This window comes from Dendrobates tinctorius, unplaced genomic scaffold, assembly GCF_039654945.1.
Source record: "Dendrobates tinctorius isolate UK_male_01 unplaced genomic scaffold, ASM3965494v1 ptg000040l, whole genome shotgun sequence".
Lineage (NCBI taxonomy): Eukaryota > Metazoa > Chordata > Amphibia > Anura > Dendrobatidae > Dendrobates > Dendrobates tinctorius.
Genome location: NW_027361708.1, coordinates 10,948,871 through 10,964,921, shown reverse-complemented (window position 1 = coordinate 10,964,921; position 16,051 = coordinate 10,948,871). Strand labels below are relative to the sequence as shown.

Genomic DNA, 16,051 nt, shown 5'->3' with positions numbered 1-16,051 from the left:
TAGTAAAAGACTGGGAAAATGAGGATGAGTGACCTCATGGAGATCAACATCCAACACTGCGGAGACACCATCACATGTTTCTCAACGCAGTGATTCTAGAGCAATGCCCCCATCCCTTATGGGAAATATGCAAAAACATGTAAATCAACAGCCGCGGAGACACCATCACATAGTCATTGCTTGCATTGAGAAACATGTGATGGTGTCACCGCGGCTGTTGATTTACATGTTTTTGAGTATTTCCCATAAGGGATGGGGGCATTGCTCTAGAATCACTGTGTTGAGAAACATGTGATGGTGTCTCCGCAGTGTTGGATGTTGATCTCCATGAGGTCACTCATCCTCATTTTCGCAGTCTTTTACTAGGCATTGCTCCTTCTAGCCAGTTTCCTACTCCACACTGATGAGGGGCAATACCCCGAAACAGCTGTCTGTGGATGGATACCATGTTTTGGCATAGGTGGTTTCCTTCATTGGAGACTGCCCTTCCCGTGGTTGTTCCTTCCCGGTGAAAGACCTGGCTAGTCATTGCTTGCGTTGAGAAACATGTGATGGTGTCTCCGCGGCTGTTGATTTACATGTTTTTGCATATTTCCCATAAGGGATGGGGCATTGCTCTAGAATCACTGCGTTGAGAAACATGTGTTGGTGTCTCCGCAGTGTTGGATGTTGATCTTCATGAGGTCACTCATCCTCATTTTCGCAGTCTTCATCATGCTAGACTGATACAACACCTGAAGAATCACATATTTATACACAAGACAGCACAGAAATAATGCAATAAATAAGACAAGTGATGTGAAGCAGAATTGTCATTATGGTAGAGGGATAAACATAGATGTTGGAACAGTTCATAGATAAGGAGTGTGAAGGTTTTATTGCCCTCTGATTGTGGTCTGGTTCTGTGTTGTGTGATGACCCCAGAAGGTCTGAAGAGCAAATTCCTTAATTCATGTAAAAAGACATAAATCCATGCAAAATGTTCATTCCTGCACTGAGTGTGTCAAAGGTTTTCATAAATTTATACTCCCAGACTCTTCTGTCTCTCTGAGACTTGAAGTTACCTTTTAATTCAAGTAATTTAATGTCCATCATGCTATGATCAGGGATACAAAAATGTTTTGCCACAAGTAGATCCATTATTTTTTTCTCTTATTGTGTGACGATGAGAGTTCACCCTTGTTCTCAGTTTTTGCCCTGTCTCCCCCACATACAGACCCCCAGTTGGACATTTAGTACAAATGATTAGGTACACCACATTAGATGTGATGCAGCAGAAAGTACCTGGGATCTTGCAGCCCTGATGTGAGTTGGGGATCTCAGAGCTACAAACTAGGAAGACTAGCAAGGAAAAGTGATTTTCATGTTTCTTGAACCAATCCAAAACAATATAATGCTCTTTTATTGGAAGGTACACAACTGTAATAAAGAGATGAACTTGGACAGCTGCAATAAGTAGAAAAGCCCTACAGTCAAATCACTCTAAAAGTATCAAAGGAGCAATGTTAAGCCAAGAAAAATTTTCTTACACCATTACATAACCTTCACTAAGTTAAACTCGACACATGGCAAGAATAATTTATTGATTTATGTTCCTTGCACCAAAAACTGACTTCCTCAACAGCATGATGCAATAGAAACATAGATTAATGTATTTTTACCCTTCTCGGTTACCCAAACTTTGCACTCTTCTGCCATTTGGCTTTATGCATGTTTCTTTCCCTTGCACAATTATTGGACTCGAACTAGTCACTAGTCACTGCTAGACTATCCATGCAAAGGCACCAGTTGTGTGCTTGGACACTTTCTTTGTATTCTGCAGACAGGGCACTACAGGGAGGCTTCTTTTGCAACCAATTGGCTTAAAAAATTTCTCTCATTCAACCTCTCTCTTCCACTAGCTATCTGTCTCGCTCTCTTTCTCTCTGTCTCTATATATAGAAAAATTGGAACAGCACCATTGAAAATACCTCAATAGTGTGCACGCTTCCCCAACCAGCAATCAAATGGCTCCTTAGAATAAATAGCAAAAAAAGGGAAAGAGCACAAAAATATCAAAAAAGAGAACTTTAATGCCCAATGGTGTGGCAGTGTTTCCGATATAAAATTCTTTCCCAAGGCTTGAGTAAGGATTTTATATCCGAAAGACTGCCACGCCATTGGGCACTAAAGTTCACTTTTTTATATTTTTGTGCAGTTTCCTTTTATTATATACATATATATATACAGTACATATATATATATATATATATATATATATATATATATATACTGTATAGTCCTCAAGATGAAAGTAGTACACCAAAAGAATTCCAGTCAAAGCTTGCTTGAGAAAGGTTCACAACTCCCAGGACCGAAACGTCACTGTATGGGCAACTAGCCAGATTGGCTAATAAATAGCACTTTGACTGGAATTCTTTTGGTGTTCTGCTTTCATCTTGAGGACTATTTTTGAGGTTTGGTATATGCCTGGAAGGCTTGCACCCGCATTGTCTGTTCATTTTTTGTGCTGTTTTTTCTTTTTTTACATATATATACTGTATATATATATATATATATATATACAGTATATAAAAATATATACAGCCCTGGCAAAGATTAAGAGACCACCACATCTAAACCCTGTCATGGGCAGCCCATTCTCCAGACCTGAACCCCATTGAAAACCTCTGGAATGTAATCAAAAGGATGAAGGATAATCACAAGCTATCAAACAAAGAGGAACTGCTTAAATTTTTTGAGCCAGAAGCAGTGTGAAAGACTGATGGAAAGCATACCAATACACATGAAAGCTGTTTTTAAAAGTTATGGTTATTCCACAAAATATTCATTTCAGAACACTTCCTGAGTTAAAACATTAGTATTTTGTTTCTAAATGATTATGACCTTGTTTACTTTGCATTATTTGAGGTCTGAAAGCACTGTTTTTTTACATTTATTGCCTGGAAATTTATGGATATGTTTTCAGAAGTTTATACACTAAAATAACAATTTACATTTTATTCAAAAATATATACCTATAAAGAGAAAAATCAGACAAATTGAAAATTGAAAGTGGTCTCTTAATTTTTGCCAGAGCTGTATAACTGTGTGTGTGTATATAAATATATATACTGTATATATATATATATACAAATGTATTTATAATTATAGATATAGATATTTATATATATATATATATATAAAGACAAATTTATACACAGATATACTGTAAATCAATTATATCTATCTATATCTACTGTATCTATAGATATTTACAGATATATACATTTGAGAAAGGCTCAGAGAATGCCAAAATGTCGCCATACAATGTGGGTCTGAATAAAATCTTTTTTTCACCTTCAATAAATCTATGGACTTCTGCCTTCCTTTTACATTTTTTTTCTGGATTGTTGCAAGTATTGGGTTTATTGCTGAGAAGGCCTGAGCACCCACTAATTGGTATTGTGCTGTTCCAATTCTCGCAATATAGATATAGATATATATCTATATACAATATATAGAAAGACATATTTATATACAGACATACTGTATATATATAAATCTATAATATCTATCTATACCTAGCTATGGATTGGTACAGGTATGTAACTGAGAGTCACCCCCCAGCCTGTACACATGGACCATGCTGTAATCAGGCTTACATTAGCAGTCCTTGCCCTGTATCCTGTGGGGGCATGCCTGTCTTGGTTCCACTCTGCAGAGGGCATCTCCAATACATAAACCTGTACTTAGATGGCAGACAGTGTTTCTGGAATGTTCTTAGTCCTTAGAGCTATGTTTAAGGGATAGGATGTTGAGATCAGCCCCTTTGTTGGGCAGAGATACTAAGAGTGGGAGGACAGTATGCCATATGGTCAGTTAGTTGATGCTTTGTGCTTTGAAGGACAGGGATCTGCAGCTGTGGCTGGATCCTGGTATCATGTATGGAAATTGGAAATTATTTTGCCACATGGAATTGTGATGTCTCACCACTAGTGTTGAGCGATACCGTCCGATACTTAAAAGTATCGGATCGGATGGTATCGGCCGATCTAAAAAAAATATCGGGTATCGCCGATTCCGATACCGGAAGTCCCATTCAAGTCTATGGGACTTCCGGTATCGGAATAAGAAAAACCCTCTTTTTGCCTTGTACAGCCTCTCTGGGGTCTGTACGGGCCTTTCGGGGGGCTGTGCCGGCCTGCTGGGGGGTCTGTGCAGGCTCCGGTGGTCTGTGCCGGCCTGCCGGGGGGCTGTGCTGGCCTGCCGGTGGTCTGTGCAGGCTCCGGTGGTCTGTGCCGGCCTGCCGGGGGGCTGTGCTGGCCTGCCGGTGGTCTGTGCGGGCTCCGGTGGTCTGTGCCGGCCTGCCGGGGGGCTGTGCCGGCCTGCCGGTGGTCTGTGCAGGCTCCGGTGGTCTGTGCCGGCCTGCCGGGGGGGCTGTGCCGGCCTGCCGGTGGTCTGTGCAGGCTCCGGTAGTATGTGCAGGCATCGTCCGATGGGACTACAAGTCCGATGGGAATTTCCCACGCAGCAATGGCATAAAGTGAGACTAGGGACTTTTTTTTTTAAAGTGGTGGACGAATACAGTGCGGAAGGATACCTACCTTCCGTCATTGTATTCCTGGAGCTGGTAGAGAACGGTAGCATCAGCTGATGCTGCTGTTCTCCACGCAAGATGGACGTGGGACCCTCGTGGACTTCTGCGGATCGGGGTAAGTATATTGGTGTTTTTTTATTTTGATATTTATTCCTCAGGCGACAATGGCTTTGGGGATCAAAGTGACAAGTGACGGTGAGTATGTACTCTATGTTATATGTACTGTATGTCTATATGTATGTATTGTATGTAGTATATATGTATGTTGCATGCATGTAGTATATATGCAGTATATATGTAGTATGCATGTTGCATGCATGTGGTATATATGTAGTATGTATGTTGCATGCATGTAGTGTATGTATGTAGTATGTATGTAGCATGTACACTCACTGGCCACTTTATTAGGTACACCATGCTAGTAACGGGTTGGACCCCCTTTTGCCTTCAGAACTGCCTCAATTCTTCGTGGCAGAGATTCAACAAGGTGCTGGAAGCATTCCTCAGAGATTTTGGACCATATTGACATGATGGCATCACACAGTTGGCGCAGATTTGTCGGCTGCACATCCCTGATGCGAATCTCCCGTTCCACCACATCCCAAAGATGCTCTATTGGATTGAGATCTGGTGACTGAGGAGGCCATTTGAGTACAGTGAACTCATTGTCATGTTCAAGAAACCAATCTGAGATGATTCGAGCTTTATGACATGGCGCATTATCCTGCTGAAAGTAGCCATCAGATGTTGGATACATTGTGGTCATAAAGGGATGGACATGGTCAGCAACAATACTCAGGTAGGCTGTGGCGTTGCAACGATGCTCAATTGGTACCAAGGGGCCCAAAGAGTGCCAAGAAAAAATTCCCCACACCATGACACCACCACCACCAGCCTGAACCGTTGATACAAGGCAGGATGGATCCATGCTTTCATGTTGTTTACGCCAAATTCTGACCCTACCATCCGAATGTCGCAGCAGAAATCGAGACTCATCAGACCAGGCAACGTTTTTCCAATCTTCTACTGTCCAATTTCGATGAGCTTGTGCAAATTGTAGCCTCAGTTTCCTGTTCTTAGCTGAGAGGAGTGGTACCCGGTGTGGTCTTCTGCTGCTGTAGCCCATCTTCCTCAAAGTTCGACGCACAGTGCGTTCAGAGATGCTCTTCTGCCTACCTTGGTTGTAACGGGTGGCAATTTGAGTCACTGTTGCCTTTCTATCAGCTCGAACCAGTCTGCCCATTCTCCTCTGACCTCTGGCATCAACAAGGCATTTCCGGCCACAGAACTGCCGCTCACTGGATTTTTTTTCTTTTTCGGACCATTCTCTGTAAACCCTAGAGATGGATGTGCGTGAAAATCCCAGTAGATCAGCAGTTTCTGAAATACTCAGACCAGCCCTTCTGGCACCAACAATCATGCCACGTTCAAAGGCACTCAAATCACCTTTCTTCCCCATACTGATGCTCGGATTGAACTGCAGGAGATTGTCTTGACCATGTCTACATGCCTAAATGCACTGAGTTGCCGCCATGTGATTGGCAGATTAGAAATTAAGTCTTAACACACAGTTGGACAGGTGTACCTAATAAAGTGGCCAGTGAGTGTATGTAGTATGTATGTAGCATGTATGTAGTATGTATGTAGTATGCATGTAGTATGTTGCATGTATGTAGCATGTAGTGTGTATGTTGCATGTATGTAGCATGTAGTATATATGTAGTATGTATGTTACATGTAGTATATAGTATATATGTAGTATGCATGTTGCATGCATGTAGTATATATGTTGTATGTATGTTGCACGCATGTAGTATATATGTATTATGCATGTAGTATGTATGTAGCATGTATGTAGTATGTATGTTACATGTAGTATATATGTAGTATGCATGTTGTATGTATGTAGCATGTATGTAGCATGTAAATTTTTTTTTTCTTTTTTACATTCAACACTAGTGTTGAGCATTCCGATACCGCAAGTATCGGGTATCGGCCGATACTTGCTGTATCGGAATTCCGTTACCGACTTCCGATATTTTTTCAATATCGGAAGTCAGCATCGGAATCGGAAGTTCAAAGTTGATTGACAGCCTGACGTCATCATGATGCGCGGTGTGTGCGCATCATGATGCGCCGTCATTTCGGGCCTTCCGGGGGTCTCTGCCGGCCTGCCGGGGGGCTGTGTGGACTGCCCGGGGTCTGTACCGGCCTGCCGGGGGGCTGTGCCGGCCTGCCGGTGGTCTGTGCACCTTGTGGGGGTCTGTACCGGCCTGCCGGGGGGCTGTGCCGGCCTGCCGGTGGTCTGTGCACCCTGTGGGGGTCTGTACCGGCCTGCCGGGGGGCTGTGCCGGCCTGCCGGTGGTCTGTGCACCCTGTGGGGGTCTGTACCGGCCTGCCGGGGGGCTGTGCCGGCCTGCCGGGGGGCTGTGCTAGCATCGTCCGATGGGACTACAAGTCCAATCTGGCGATGCCTGCTACCATGACAGTGATTGACACATTAGCCAATGATGGGACAGTAGTAGTCCCATCATCCGGCTAATGTGTTAAATGTTAAAAAAAAAAAAAAAAAAAAAATACTGCATACATACTACATGCATGCTACATACATACTACATGCTACATACATACTACATACATACCACATACATACTACATACATACTACATACATACTACATACATACCACATACATACCACATATATACATACATACTACATACATAACACATATATACTACATGCATGCTACATACATACTGCATGCTACATGCATGCTACATACATACTACATACATACTACATACATACCACATATATACTGTGTGGGAATTTCCCACGCAGCAATGGCATAAAGTGAGACTAGGGACTTTTTTTTTTTTTAAGTGGCGGAGGAATACAGTGCGGAAGGATACCTACCTTCCGTCATTGGATTCCTGCAGCCCGTAGAGAACGGCAGCAACAGCTGATGCTGCAGTTCTCTACCCAAGATCGTTGTGGGACACACTCGTGGACTGCTTCGGATCGTGGGTGAGTATTTTTGTGGTTTGTTATGTTAATATTTATTCCGTAAAAGACAATGGCTTCGGGGAACAATGTGACAAGTATTGGTAAGTATGTTACTCTATGTTATATGTACTGTATGTCTATGTATGTATTGTATGAATGTATTGTATGTAGTATGTATGTAGTATATATGTGGTATGTATGTAGCATGTAGTATGTATGTAGTATGTATGTAGTATGTATGTAGTATGTATGTAGCATGCAGTATGTATGTAGCATGCATGTAGTATATATGTAGTATGTATGTAGCATGTAGTATGTATGTAGTATGTATGTGGTATGTATGTAGCATGTAGTATGTATGTAGCATGCATGTAGTATGTATGTAGTATATATGTAGTATGTATGTAGCATGTGGTATGTATGTAGTATGTATGTAGCATATATGTAGTATGTATGTAGCATGTAGTATATATGTAGTATATATGTAGCATGTAGTATGTATGTAGTATGTATGTGGTATGTATGTAGCATGTAGTATGTATGTGGCATGCAGTATGTATGTAGTATATATGTAGTATGTATGTAGCATGTAGTATATATGTAGTATGCATGTTGCATGCATGTAGTATATATGTAGTATGTATGTTGCATGTAGTATATATGTAGTATGTATGTTGCATGTAGTATATATGTATGTATGTTGCATGTAGTATATATGTAGTATGTATGTTGCATGTAGTATATATGTAGTATGAATGTAGCATGTATGTAGTATGTAGTATGAATGTAGCATGTATGTAGTATGCATGTTGTATGTATGTAGCATGTATGTAGCATGTAATTTTTTTTTTTTTTTTTACATTCAACACATTAGCCGGATGATGGGACTACTACTGTCCCATCATTGGCTAATGTGTCAATCACTGTCATGGTAGCAGGCATCGCCCGATGGGACATGTAGTCCCATTGGACGATGCCTGCACAGACCACCGAAGCCTGCACAGCCCCCCGGCAGGCCGGCACAGCCCACCGGAGCCTGCACAGCCCCCCGGCAGGCCGGCACAGACCACCGGAGCCTGCACAGACCCCCTGGCAGGCCGGCACAGCCCCCCGAAAGGCCCGTACAGACCCCAGAGAGGCTGTACAAGGGAAAAACAGGATTTTTCTTATTCCGATACCGGAAGTCCCATAGACTTGAATGGGACTTCCGGTATCGGAATCGGCGATACCGATACTTTTTTTAAGATCGGCCGATCCATTCCGATCCGATACTTTGAAGTATCGGACGGTATCGCTCAACTCTATTCAACACATTAGCCGGATGATGGGACTGCTACTGTCCCATCATTGGCTAATGTGTCAATCACTGTCATGGTAGCAGGCATCGCCCGATGGGACTTGTAGTCCCATCGGACGATGCCTGCACAGACCCCCGGAGCCTGCACAGACCACCGGCAGGCCGGCACAGCCCCCCGGCAGGCCGGCACAGACCACCGGAGCCTGCACAGACCACCGGCAGGCCGGCACAGCCCCCTGGCAGGCCGGCACAGACCACCGGAGCCTGCACAGACCACCGGCAGGCCGGTACAGACCCCCGGACAGTCGGCACAGCCCCCCGAAGGCCCGAACTGACGGCGCATCATGATGCGCACAGACAGCGCATCATGATGACGTCATTTCGGCAGCCAATCAGAGCCACAAAAGTGGCTCATTGCATTTTGGACTTCCGATTCCGGTATCCGATATGAAAAAAGTATCGGTACTCGGTATCGGAATTCCGATACGGCAAATATCGGCCGATACCCGATACTTGCGGTATCGGAAAGCTCAACACTACTCACCACCCTACTGGATTTGAGGACTTAATCTAAAGACTGTTGTGTGGTGACCTGCAAAGCGTTGGGATCTTATGCTGATGTGAGACTCCAGTGACTGTGTGTATTGGTAGAAGTGGCCACGTGGGACTGTGTTGTGTCCCTCTTCTGCTGCATCTGTTAAATTCACCCAAGCACTATTTCTATATTTCCCTGGCATCAGATTGCCAGGTGGCACCCCCGGATCTACTCTCTTTGTGTGGACTCATTGTGGACAAACTACGGACGCTGCATAATTACTTTCATTTGTGTTGTCCCAGTTCCCTGCTCCAATAAATCTTGTTGGAATGTTTATTGGCCTGCTGTATCTTCCTGCTCTGTCACATACCTCATCACAAGGTTCATTTGTGCTCAAAAGTTTACATATCCTGACAGAATTTTTCATTTCTTGACCTTTTTTCAGATAATATGAATGATAACACCAAAACTTTTTCTCCACTCATGGTTAGTGGTTGAGTGAAGCAATTTATTGTCAAACTACTGTTTTCTCTTTTTAAATCATATTAATAACCTAAAACATCCAAATGACCCTGATCAAAATTTCATATATCCCATTTCTTAATAGCATGTATTGCCCCCTCTAACATCAATGGCAGCTTGAAGTCTTTTGTGGTAGTTGTAGATGGGATTAATTATTTTCTCAGATGGTAAAGCTGCCCACTCTTCTTTGCAAAAAGCCTACATTTCCTGTAAATTCCTGGGATGCCTAACATGAACTTTGCTCATTAGATCTCCCCAATGTGACTTAATGATATTGAGGTCAGGAGACTGAAATGGCAACTGCAGAACCTTCAATTTGAAAGCAAAAATTCTGCCTAGGTATGTAAACTTTTGTGGTCAACTGTATATACATTTATATCTATTTATAATATATATATATATATATAGTGGGGGTTCACACTCTCGGGTAGCTGCTTGCATGCATGTGACACAGGGTTTTATATGAAAAAAGTGTAGCAGTCTCACCAACCTCGATGTTCCGAGCAGCAGCTAACACTTGTATTAATTATGTTTACCAAACAAGAACTTAGCATACTTCTATTTACGAGCAGACTAATTAGCAGTTCATTGTAAATCCCCCAAAAGTGACCCCATTTTGGAAAATTCACCACTCAAGGATCTTATCTAGAGGTCTGGTGAGAACCTCAAACCCACAGGTGCTTCATAGAATAGTATAAACTTGAGCCATGAAAATGAAAAAATACATTTTCCCTCAAAAATGTTGCTTCAGTCCCACATTTTTCATTTTCACAAGGGTAACAGAAGAATTGATCATGCAATTTGTTGTAAAATTTCTCCTGAGTACACCAATAACTCATATGTGGGGTGCTGTACGTACTTAAAATCACAAAGTATAGTAGAAGGTTTGTAATCTAATTATTTCTTTAACCATTCGGGAAACATACTAAGGATACACACGGATGAACGAATGATACACTGGTGGAAGACACTGATGACATGCTAATTTAAAACACTAATGGCACCAGTACCTGTTTTTCACATACATGTTTAAACAAGGATGCGTGAAGGAGGCCTAAGAGTTACAAATGATTAACACACTTAGATAAGAAAGAAGCATGACGTTAAAGTGTATAGAGAGTATAAAAAGGTTCTGGGTCCAATACTAGTAGAGGCAAGCATGTAGATAGTCTGACAGAATAGTAGAAGAACTGTGGTGCCCAGTATAGCTGACATGTGCTAGTTTAAGGTGAGTAGCACTTTCCATAAAGTTGTACCATTACTTAACTTAACAAACAATGCATATGTGGCGCCCCTGAGGCTTCAGTCGCCACAGAGGTACTGCACCTCCTCCTGAGGTGTGGTACCCCACCATCCAGGTAAGGTGGAGACTCCTAACCACACTCCAACACCTGCACCCCCACACCACAAAGTAGTGTAGCAAAGCACCTTCGGTGGCTCCCTGCTTGAAGTATAGCAAAGCACCCATTGGTGGCTCCCTGCTTGGAACACGAAACGTGCTGGGAGGCGGGTGGAGTTAGTATATATTAAAAGAGAGGGAAGTTTTAGGGGTCTTTTTGGTAGTCTGAGTCGGAGAGTGAGCAGTCAGCCAGCGAGCGCGGCTGAGTGGATCTCCGGAGAGAGGGATGGATGGATGGAAGTGCTGCAGCAGATCCCAGTGACCTGGGTCTGCTGGCACAGAAGAGGAAGAGTGAGAGAGCGACAAAGACTGAAAGCCTAATTCTCCATAAGAAGGGAAGATTAGTTCGGAATGTGAGGAGAAAAGAGAACAGAGGACTTGGGTTAGAGGAGAACCCTTCCTAGAAGTTCTAAGCGCAAGGCCGGGGCCCGGTCCCCGAGGTTGTATTGATACTAATGGTCCTGCAGCAGACACCGGAAGAATAGAAGTAGTGACCACTTTATTTTCACACCAGACTTGGGGGCACAACAGCATCAGAGAAGTGAGCCGGGACTTAGTAGCAAGGAGTCCCCGAAGCAAGCTACAGCTGTCTGCCATACAAGTAGAGTTCATAAGAACATCGGACAGGAGGCACTCCAGTGTAACTCAGTACTGAGAGTACTTCATTCTTTGGCGCTATAAGAGGAGACGTTCAGAAAAGGCACATGTTGGCGGAGTGTTGGAAAGGAATGCTTCATCGGACCTGGAAGTTGACTGAGTCCTGGACCCGGATGACACGGCACGGAAGCGGGCACGTGTTTGCACAACAGACCGTGAGTAAAGCTTTGGAACTGCATGCCCTGGTGTCCTCCACTTATTCCTGCACCAACACATTCAGCACGGCTACATCTCGGTGCCATACACTACACTATCTGCGCCTATCCCCTGCCTCTTCATTTACTACACTGCCCTGGGACTACAGCTACACCTGTGGGGAGCTTCAACATCTTTGCTGCACCATACCATCAGTCCCAGAGGATCTGCATGCAGCTTCGGCTTAACACCTCCCTTGCCGAACACCACAGGTGGCGTCACGAATCATCAATAGACTTTATCCCCCTTTTTCAATGGAGCCCAGGGCCACGGGCTGGGTCACAGCTGCCATGACATCCCCCATTGAGATCAACGGGCCCGGTACTGAGTACCCCATTGCCCTGGTGACTGAGGGCGCTCCACATAGCACCACATGACTATAATAAATCTCAATTTACAAAGTTTTAACTGGACCCTTAAAATAGCAAAGACTACTTCACTTCTCAAGCATATCTTGCTATATTATAGTATATCAAGACAAAAACGTATATCTGCAGTTGTCCAGGTTTCATAGTTTTAAGGTTGAAAGAAGGCACAAGCACATTGATTTCATGCTTTAATGCAACATCTTGAGTCAGAGGAAGGATAAAAACAAATGAAGCAGAAGCTAATTACCCTATTTCAGGGAAAATAAATATTCCCAACATGTGGCAATCAGACTAATCCCCAAGATAAACATCTCATCTCAGCAGAACAAAGAAAAAATTCTGAACCATTAACCTGTAATTATTTTTTTTTCAAGAAATTAAACCAGGTTTTCCTTAAACAATTTTAGTGAACTGACCTTTTCAACATATTTATGGCAGAAAGTTTCATAATCTCAATGCTGCAAACAAGAATCACCATCTATGATCATCATTGATCCTTCTTTCCTCTAGACGTAGATAATTCTACCTCATTGTTGCAGGCCTAGGTGTAAAAAGATCATTAGAAAGATCTAGGTACTGTTCTTTCATATATTTATAAATGTAATAAAATGTAATAACCTGTCTTGCAGTTCACCAATTCCCTTAAATTTACTTGGTTGCTTTTCCCTTCATCCGCTTAGAATCATAGAATCATAGAATCGTAGAGTTGGAAGAGACCTCCTGGGCCATCTGGTCCAACCCCCTGCTCAAAGCAGGATTCGCTAAATCATCCCAGTTAGATGTCTGTCCAGCCTCTGTTTGAAGACTTCCATTGAAGGAGAACTCACCACTTCTCGTGGCAGCCTGTTCCACTCATTGATCACTCTAACTGTCAAAAAGTTTTTTCTAATATCTAATCTGTGTCTCCTCCCATTCAGCTTCATCCCATTGCTTCTAGTCTTTCCTTGTGCAAATGAGAATAAAGTTGATCCTTCTACAATGTGACAGCCCTTTAGATATTTGTAGACAGCTATTAAGTCTCCTCTCAGTCTTCTCTTTTGCAAACTAAACATTCCCAAATCCTGCAACCTTTCCTCATAAGACAGGGTTTGCAGACCGGTCACCATTCTGGTCGCTCTTTTCTGAACTTGCTCCAGTTTGCTGATGTCTTTTTTAAAATGTGGTGCCCAAAATTGGACACAATATTCCAGATGAGGTCTGACCAAAGAGGAGTAGAGGGAAATAATGACTTCACGTGATCTAGACTGTATGCTTCTGTTAATACATCCTAGAATTGCATTTGCCTTTTTTGCTGCTGCATCACACTGTTGACTCATATTCAGTCTGTGATCTATTAGTATACCCAAGTCTTTTTCACATGTGCTGTCACTTAGCCCTATTCCTCCCATTCTATATATGCTTTTTTCATTTTTATTGCCCAGATGTAGTACTTTGCATTTCTCCCTGTTAAAAACCATTCTGTTAGTTGCTGCCCACTTCTCCAGTTTATTTAAATCTTTTTGAATCCTCTCTCTCTCTTCTCTAGTATTAGCTATCCCTCCTAGCTTTGTGTCATCAGCAAATTTAATCAGTTTACCCTCAATTCCTTCATCTAAATCGTTGATAAAGATGTTGAACAATACAGGGCCCAGGACAGAGCCCTGTGGTACCCCACTTGATACATTCTTCCAACTGGATGTGCAGCCATTTACGACCACTCTTTGGGTCCGATCACTAAGCCAGTTATGAATCCACCTAACAGTTGCCTTGTCCATTCCATACTTAGTCATTTTTTCAATAAGGATTGTATGAGAGACTTTGTCAAATGCTTTGCTGAAGTCAAGATATACTATATCTACAGCATTTCCTTGATCCACCTAATCAGTAATATCATCATAGAAGGAAATTAAATTAGTCTGACATGACTTATTAGTTACAAACCCATGCTGACTCTGTTTAATCACTTCATTCTTATCCAGGTATTGACATACATGTTGTTTAATAATTTGTTCAATTCTTTAATTCAGTGATGTCCTTCTTTTACACACGGGATCACAAAATGATTCATGGTGTGGGAAACAAGTCCATCTGCAAAACATTACTGCCATTTCAGAGGGCAAAGATTGCCACCCCAAATGAGAGTCAAAATGTTTATTCATTTAAGTGAAAATTAGTCAACCCCTTGATGTTCTTTTCCATCAAGTTAGGTCAAACAGTGTAAAAAAGATCTATTTGGGTACCAAAACAGTACCTGAACCCAAATCTGGACCCTATTCCCATGAATGGGAGGCCCGAACATCCAGTGTTTACCACGCTGTCATGTGCATCTGACAGCGTGGGAACCACAGCACTCCAGCTGGTAGTAATGATCTTACCAAACCCAGGTGCCGAACTCGAACAGGAACATGGACTTCATGGTGAAGTCTGTGTTTGAGGTCTGTGCCTGATCAGTAGATATTCGGTATAGATCCCAAACTTTACTGTTCAGGTTCACCCATCTCTAGTGAAGAGTAAATCTGCTAAACAGAAGTCTAACAGCCAACAAGGATCGGACAGGAGTTAGCCACACTAGGAGTAGTCTAAACAGTGAAGTAAGATGTTCAGACTATGGTAAAAGATTCTTCACAAAACATATCTGAAATCACACTTTCTGTTTTTCTCTCTAATTGTATGCTTGCTTGACAGAGAAGGCAAGAAAGCCATAACAACTTCAATTGTAACTACATATATCTCACCTGAGTGCAAAGCTATAAAGTAAAAGGAAAGAAGGATGCTAGGCCTTACAATGTCATGTTGTGCAATATAGGCATCACATAAAAATAGAAACTTCACTAGGAAAACCAGGTCAGTATCACTGCATGCAGCCTTTGATTGTTATTGCATTCACCACACAATAAACAAGCTATTTCAGACAAAGCCATCCATCAATTCAAAAAGTTTTTTTAAAGTACACCTAAAGAAATTCTGTGATATCCTTTCAGCAACCTCCTAATCTCCATAAATTGTTAGTAAGAGCTGCAATAGACCAGAGTGCCATCGATCCTACCTTCACTGGTTGAATTCACAGGTGATGCACAATCCCTATTCTTCTCTGACAACCTAATTCGAAGAGGCTAAAAGTATTGAATATTGGTGGCCATGTAAAGCCTGCCATCATCTCTCTATTTAATAGCTTTACGATATGTTTCAGCCTGAAATATATGTTATTATTGCATGTAAAGAAAAAAATCAAAGTCATAGAGAGGTTACATGAGATATCAGCCTGGAGGATATTTGAATCTTAAAAAAGCATGTCCTTTTATTGCAGTTGTTAAAGATATGTATTTGATGTATATATATATATATACAGCTCTGGCAAAAATTGACCACTGCAAAATTTTCAATTTGTCTGATTTTTCTCTTTATAGGTATATTTTTGAGCAAAATGTAAATTGCTCTTTTATTCCATAAACTACTGACAACATGTCTTCGAATTTGCAAGCACTAAATTTTGTATTTATTTTCAGAAAAT

At 42.1% G+C, this 16,051-nt stretch overlaps 1 protein-coding gene across 2 annotated transcripts in view; it reads right to left on the bottom strand.

The window, feature by feature from the left end:
* Positions 1-16,051, bottom strand: part of NRG3 (neuregulin 3) — a 1,501,599-nt gene that overhangs the window by 1,075,925 nt on the left and 409,623 nt on the right. The window lies entirely within an intron of this gene.